The sequence below is a fragment of the Pristiophorus japonicus genome, chromosome 25 (assembly GCF_044704955.1).
Source record: "Pristiophorus japonicus isolate sPriJap1 chromosome 25, sPriJap1.hap1, whole genome shotgun sequence".
In the NCBI taxonomy this organism is placed as follows: Eukaryota; Metazoa; Chordata; class Chondrichthyes; family Pristiophoridae; genus Pristiophorus; species Pristiophorus japonicus.
The window spans coordinates 8,778,023-8,785,897 of NC_092001.1; the positions used below are offsets into that span (position 1 = coordinate 8,778,023).

The 7,875-nt window shown below is 43.1% G+C and overlaps 2 non-coding genes across 2 annotated transcripts; both read left to right on the top strand.

Annotated features, from left to right (window-relative positions):
- The first annotated feature begins 482 nt into the window (after nt 1-482).
- trnap-agg (transfer RNA proline (anticodon AGG)) lies at nt 483-570 on the top strand. Its single transcript is given in 2 exon segments — nt 483-518; nt 535-570. It is a non-coding gene; the product is annotated as a tRNA-Pro (tRNA).
- A 3,052-nt stretch (nt 571-3,622) lies between these two features.
- On the top strand, nt 3,623-3,710 carry trnap-agg (transfer RNA proline (anticodon AGG)). The gene is given in 2 exon segments: nt 3,623-3,658; nt 3,675-3,710. It is a non-coding gene; the product is annotated as a tRNA-Pro (tRNA).
- The last annotated feature ends 4,165 nt before the right edge of the window (nt 3,711-7,875 follow it).

Genomic DNA, 7,875 nt, shown 5'->3' on the forward strand with positions numbered 1-7,875 from the left:
TAAAGGAAGGCTGTTTGCTTTAAGAAGCTAATGGCACATTTTCATCACTGTCGATCTGGTTGCACGGGCAAAACAAGCGGTGAAGTAGACTTTCGTGCACATTATTTCTGTTTGAATGCAAAAAGTAGGGGATGGATGTCTGACTTTGCAGTAAATAGGAGACAAGGTGACTGAGAGATTCAGGCAATGGACTGCTGATCCAGTATGCCCCCAGCTTCTTCGTTATTGTGTTAAACATTTTCCACTCGTTTTTTTTCGTCAATCACATTGAACCTCATTGCCAAATTCACCTTTTACTGACAAGGATGCAGCTCGTTGGTGAAGTAATGTCTCAAAAAATTATCACTTCATCAAAGGGAAAACATTAGCAGGACTATGGAGAGGTGGACTCATGAGATCGGTCTCTGAGAGTCAGCACAGGCACGATGGGCCGAATAGCAAACTAACGTCAGAATCTGGGAGCTATGTCCTTCACTGTCGGCGGCTCGTTGGTCTAGGGGTATGATTCTCGCTTAGGGGTTTTAATAATCAAAATGCGAGAGGTCCCGGGTTCAAATCCCGGACGAGCCCTGCCAACTTTTAGTCAAAAAACCACTTCTCAGCCGGTCGACATGTGAGAAAACTGACATGTTTCAAATTAAAACGTTTGATTGCACTCCGTTGTTCAGACAGCGTCCAAAAATCCTGGAGATTCCCAGGAGCAAAGTGAAACTCACCGAACTGAGTAAAGTTCATGTCTCTCAGATGTACTCGGCTCTGTGTCTCATTGGACAACCTAAACCCCGGTTTGATTCCGGCAAATACTTGATCAGTGTATCTTCCTTAATGCACGCATGCGCTCACCTCCATTGGGATACGCATACATTCAGCGTCAATCTCAAATTCAACGTGAAACAGCCTCTGCCCTGAATATGAGTGCGTCCTGTTTCTCTAGCGCTGAAAAGATGTGAGAAGCTGGCTTTGGATTTAGTCCCTTGGCTGCCGAACTTAAACCGTGCAGGAAATCAATCCGGGGTGGCCAAGCTGCCTGGTCTGATTAAAAGGCGTTCAAACCCAACATTACAGGCATGTTATAGTGTTCTGGCCTCAACATTCGGTTCAACGTATCGGATCATAAGCACCGCTCCGATTGTCGGCTAATGGTTCTGCTGTTCACACTAACAGCTCCACTGGTCCATCCTTTGTTACTTTATTACCCGCTTACCACCCACATTGCCTTTTCGCATTGTTCCATTTATTATTCAATCACTCCTTCGCTCCAATGTATCACAGACATTCCCTTTTGTCCTTGCTCGCTGCCTATTTTTTTCCAGGCGCTATTTTCGTGGAAAAAACTGTAAATTTTACATTTTCCTTAAAATATCGGAATGATCATCTGAGTGAACGTGAACCCGGGAAATTCATCCACAGAATCTGCACGACCTGCTGTTTTTTACAGAATTCTTTGTTTTTGTTCATTGTGATGTGCTGGTCTGCCCGGGGTAATTTAAGGTGATGTGCTGGTCTGCCCGGGGTAATTCCCCGTCTCTCCAAAATGGTGTGCTATCAGTATCGGATCGTTATCTATCTGTTTAAAAGAAATGTGCTGTCTGTCCCGGAATTCAAATTTCAAATTTCAAAAACTGCCTTTGGAGGGTGCAGGATTTTTAGTTTGTTGTTGTATTTGTGTAAGCGAGGGAGTGCGTGCAAACATTCTGCGCGATCTTACTGTGCATTTCATGTCATGGGAGGAAAAATGCATTACATGCAACTTGAAGCCACACTGATTTGATTCAACACGCATTCGGAAACTGCCTGACAGGAGAAGAATCTGCTGTGGGATTTTGCTATTCCACATCTGAAAGATGGCATATTATATAAATTAGAAACAGAGCGATTTTAGCGAGAGCTTGCGGATGGGCTGTGTGACATGATGAGCTCCTTCCCCCTTATTTTCAAATACAAATCAAGTCAAGACAAGACAAGACATGACTGACGGACAGACTTTGTTTATATAAATATATGTATAAATATCTATATATGAGTATTTTTACATACATTCCCTACTTTTTAACTTTCACAATAAATGTGCTTTTCTGTTCTGCCTGCATTGGCTCTATTACATTTGACCTCTTTCACAGCACACGCAGCTTCTGTCTGATCCTGCAGAAAGGCACTCGCGACTTTAAAAGATGGCCTTTGTTGTCCACATCTTCCATCGTTAGCTTGTCTTACACCATGGGCTTACTGTGTTTGGGTATTTACTGACTGCACGTCCTGATTTCCAGTGGATTTCATGCAGTCGCACAGACTTCGTTCAATCAAAAATATATAGATTAAGAAACAATGATTTATTTATTTCAATCAAATCAAATTCAATTTTTTGCAATAAAATTGTAAATGTATTTATTTTCTTATTATGATAAATATATATGTTTTAAATTGTCTTTTTGTCTGGGTTGGTCTTATTTCCCTCCCTCTTTCCTGCTTGTCTATCACCTGTGGCTTCAACAACCGTCCCAGTCCCGCGTGCTCATGAGAACCGCGCTCAATCACGCACAGCACAATTGCATTCAGGAATGATAGAAATCCCACTTTATTCTTCTGAAATGGAACTGCTGTCCGTGAAGGGCCATTCTACAGCTGTGTAAGAGGGATGTGCTTCCTGTCCAGGATCATTCGGTCTGTTTCAACGGGATGGTTGTCAGTTCCGGTTCATCAATTGCCCCTTTAAAACGTACTTTCTCATTATCCGGATCATCCTGTACATTTAAAAAGGAGTGTGATTATCAGCTGTGATAACCGAATTGTTAAACTGTTGTGTTTCAAGCTACATTGACGTTGCCTGTGTCCGTGTAAATCCATATCGCAGCGCATCTGTTCATTACTCAAAATATGCTCATGTTTTCCGATATCCACTCCTTGATATAACCCTTGTCCCAAATTTGCTCTCAATATAAAAAACAACAAATTTGGTATCGACGCTCGCGGCCGCGTGGCCTAATGGATAAGGTGTCTGACTTCGATTGTAACTGTCATCTTCTCAGAAGATTGCAAGTTCGAGTCCTTCAGCGGTCAGCAAACGCGCCGCGTGAAATATTATATTCTTTGTTTTGATTCTGCCTCAAAACCAACCATCTCGGACAGTCACTCACCTGAAGTAAAGGAAGGCTGTTTGCTTTAAGAAGCTAATGGCACATTTTCATCACTGTCGATCTGGTTGCACGGGCAAAACAAGCGGTGAAGTAGACTTTCGTGCACATTATTTCTGTTTGAATGCAAAAAGTAGGGGATGGATGTCTGACTTTGCAGTAAATAGGAGACAAGGTGACTGAGAGATTCAGGCAATGGACTGCTGATCCAGTATGCCCCCAGCTTCTTCGTTATTGTGTTAAACATTTTCCACTCGTTTTTTTTCGTCAATCACATTGAACCTCATTGCCAAATTCACCTTTTACTGACAAGGATGCAGCTCGTTGGTGAAGTAATGTCTCAAAAAATTATCACTTCATCAAAGGGAAAACATTAGCAGGACTATGGAGAGGTGGACTCATGAGATCGGTCTCTGAGAGTCAGCACAGGCACGATGGGCCGAATAGCAAACTAACGTCAGAATCTGAGAGCTATGTCCTTCACTGTCGGCGGCTCGTTGGTCTAGGGGTATGATTCTCGCTTAGGGGTTTTAATAATCAAAATGCGAGAGGTCCCGGGTTCAAATCCCGAACGAGCCCTGCCAACTTTTAGTCAAAAAAACACTTCTCAGCCGGTCGACATGTGAGAAAACTGACATGTTTCAAATTAAAACGTTTGATTGCAATCCGTTGTTCAGACAGCGTCCAAAAATCCTGGAGATTCCCAGGAGCAAAGTGAAACTCACCGAACTGAGTAAAGTTCATGTCTCTCAGATGTACTCGGCTCTGTGTCTCATTGGACAACCTAAACCCCGGTTTGATTCCGGCAACTACTTGATCAGTGTATCTTCCTTAATGCACGCATGAGCTCACCTCCATTGGGATACGCATACATTCAGCGTCAATCTCAAATTCAACGTGAAACAGCCTCTGCCCTGAATATGAGTGCGTCCTGTTTCTCTAGCGCTGAAAAGATGTTAGAAGCTGGCTTTGGATTTAGTCCCTTGGCTGCCGAACTTAAACCGTGCAGGAAATCAATCCGGGGTGGCCAAGCTGCCTGGTCTGATTAAAAGGCGTTCAAACCCAACATTACAGGCATGTTATAGTGTTCTGGCCTCAACATTCGGTTCAACGTATCGGATCATAAGCACCGCTCCGATTGTCGGCTAATGGTTCTGCTGTTCACACTAACAGCTCCACTGGTCCATCCTTTGTTACTTTATTACCCGCTTACCACCCACATTGCCTTTTCGCATTGTTCCATTTATTATTCAATCACTCCTTCGCTCCAATGTATCACAGACATTCCCTTTTGTCCTTGCTCGCTGCCTATTTTTTTCCAGGCGCTATTTTCGTGGAAAAAACTGTAAATTTTACATTTTCCTTAAAATATCGGAATGATCATCTGAGTGAACGTGAACCCGGGAAATTCATCCACAGAATCTGCACGACCTGCTGTTTTTTACAGAATTCTTTGTTTTTGTTCATTGTGATGTGCTGGTCTGCCCGGGGTAATTTAAGGTGATGTGCTGGTCTGCCCGGGGTAATTCGCCGTCTCTCCAAAATGGTGTGCTATCAGTATCGGATCGTTATCTATCTGTTTAAAAGAAATGTGCTGTCTGTCCCGGAATTCAAATTTCAAATTTCAAAAACTGCCTTTGGAGGGTGCAGGATTTTTAGTTTGTTGTTGTATTTGTGTAAGCGAGGGAGTGCGTGCAAACATTCTGCGCGATCTTACTGTGCATTTCATGTCATGGGAGGAAAAATGCATTACATGCAACTTGAAGCCACACTGATTTGATTCAACACGCATTCGGAAACTGCCTGACAGGAGAAGAATCTGCTGTGGGATTTTGCTATTCCACATCTGAAAGATGGCATATTATATAAATTAGAAACAGAGCGATTTTAGCGAGAGCTTGCGGATGGGCTGTGTGACATGAGGAGCTCCTTCCCCCTTATTTTCAAATACAAATCAAGTCAAGACAAGAGAAGACATGACTGACGGACAGACTTTGTTTATATAAATATATGTATAAATATTTATATATGAGTATTTTTACATACATTCCCTACTTTTTAACTTTCACAATAAATGTGCTTTTCTGTTCTGCCTGCATTGGCTCTATTACATTTGACCTCTTTCACAGCACACGCAGCTTCTGCCTGATCCTGCAGAAAGGCACTCGCGACTTTAAAAGATCGCCTTTGTTGCCCACATCTTCCCTCGTGGCTTGTCTTACACCATGGGCTTACTGTGTTTGGGTATTTACTGACTGCACGCCCTAATTTCCAATGGATTTCATGCAGTCGCACAGACTTCGATCAATCAAAATTATAAAGATTAAGAAACAATTATTTATTTATTTCAATCAAATCAAATTCAATTTTTTGCAATAAAATTGTAAATTTATTTACTTATTATGATAAATATATATATGTTTTAAATTGTCTATTTGTCTGGGTTGGTTTTATTTCCCAACCTCTTTCCTGCTTAGCTATCACCTGTGGCTTCAACAAACGTCCCAGTCCCGCGTGCTCATGAGAACCGCGCTCAATCACGCACAGCACAATTGCATTCAGGAATGATAGAAATCCCACTTTATTCTTCTGAAAGGGAAGGGCCATTCTACAGCTGTGTAAGAGGGATGTGCTTCCTGTCCAGGATCACTCGGTGTCTGTTTCAACGGGATGGTTGTCAGTTCCGGTTCATCAATTGCCCCTTTAAAACGTATTTTCTCATTATCCGGATCATCCTGTACATTTAAAAAGGAGTGTGATTATCAGCTGTGATAACCGAATAGCTTAACTGTTGTGTTTCTAGCTACATTGACGTTGCATGTGTCCGTGTACATCCATATCATAGAAACATAGAAACATAGAAAATAGGTGCAGGAGTAGGCCATTCGGCCCTTCTAGCCTGCACCACCATTCAATGAGTTCATGGCTGAACATTCAACTTCAGTACCCCATTCCTGATTTCTCGCCATACCCCTTGATGCACCTAGTAGTAAGCACCTCATCTAACTCCTTTTTGAATATATTTAGTGAATTGGCCTCAACAACTTTCTGTGGTAGAGGATTCCACAGGTTCACCACTCTCTGGGTGAAGAAGTTCCTCCGCATCTCGGTCCTAAATGGCTTACCCCTTATCCTTAGACTGTGACCTCTGGTTCTGGACTTCCCCAACATTGGGAACATTCTTCCTGCATCTAACCTGTTTAACCCCGTCAGAATTTTAAATGTTTCTATGAGGTTCCCTCTCATTCTTCTGAACTCCAGTGAATACAAGCCCAGTTGAACCAGTCTTTCTTGATAGGTCAGTCCCGCCATCCCGGGAATCAGTCTGGTGATTCTTCGCTGCACTCCCTCAATAGCAAGAATGTCCTTCCTCAGGTTAGGAGACCAAAACTGTACACAAAACTCCAGGTGTGGCCTCACCAATGCCCTGTACAATTGTATCAACACCTCCCTGCCCCTGTACTCAAAACCCCTTGCTATGAAGGCCAACATGCCATTTGCTTTCTTCACCTCCTGCTGCACCTGCATGCCAACCTTCAATGACTGATGTACCACGCCACCCAGGTCTCTTTGCACCTCCCCTTTTCCTAATCTGTCACCATTCAGATAATAGTCTGTCTCTCTGTTTTTCCCACCAAAGTGGATAACCTCACATTTATCCACATTATACTTCATCTGCCATGCATTTGCCCACTCACCTAACCTATCCAAGTCGCTCTGCAGCCTCACAGCTTCCTCCTCGCAGTTCACACTGCCATCCAACTTAGTGTCATCCGCAAATTTGGAGATACTACATTTAATCCCCTCATCTAAATCATTAATGTACAATGTAAACAGCTGGGGCCCCAGCACAGAACCTTGCGGTACCCCACTAGTCACTGCATGCCATTCTGAAAAGTACCCATTTACTCCTACTCTTTGCTTCCTGTCTGACAACCAGTTCTCAATCCACGTCAGCACACTACCCCCAATCCCATGTGCTCTAACTTTGCACATCAATCTCTTGTGTGGGACCTTGTCGAACGCCTTCTGAAAGTCCAAATATACCACATCACCTGGTTCTCCCTTGTCCACTCTACTGGAAACATCCTCAAAAAATTGCAGAAAATTTGTCAAGCATGATTTCCCTTTCACAAATCCATGCTGACTTGGACCTATCATGTCACCTTTTTCAAATGCACTGCTATGACATCCTTAATAATTGATTCCATCATTTTACCCACTACCGATGTCAGGCTGACCGGTCTATAATTCCCTGTTTTCTCTCTCCCTCCTTTTTTAAAAAGTGGGGTTACATTGGCTACCCTCCACTCTTTCGGAACTGATCCAGAGTCAATGGAATGTTGGAAAATGACTGTCAATGCATCTACTATTTCCAAGGCCACCTCCTTAAGTATGACTATTCCGTTACCAAGGTGACCATGTCTGTCCGCAGTATTCAGTGGGAAGGGGATTAAATCTTTGCACTGGGATTTGGACGCTGTGGGAGCATCGGCGCAAAATCACACGTTTTAACGTGAAATATGTCTGTTTTCTCACATGTCGAGCGATTGTGAGAAATGGAACTTTGAGTAACAAATGGTGGGGCTCGTCCGTGAACCTCTCACATATCAAATGTGATCATCCCAAAGCAAAAATCATACCCCGAGACCAACGAGCCGCCAACAGCAAGGAGTGTAGCTCTAAGATTCTGACGGTAGAGAGAAATGATATTAGGCCCATCGTGCTTGTGCTGTCCCTCAGA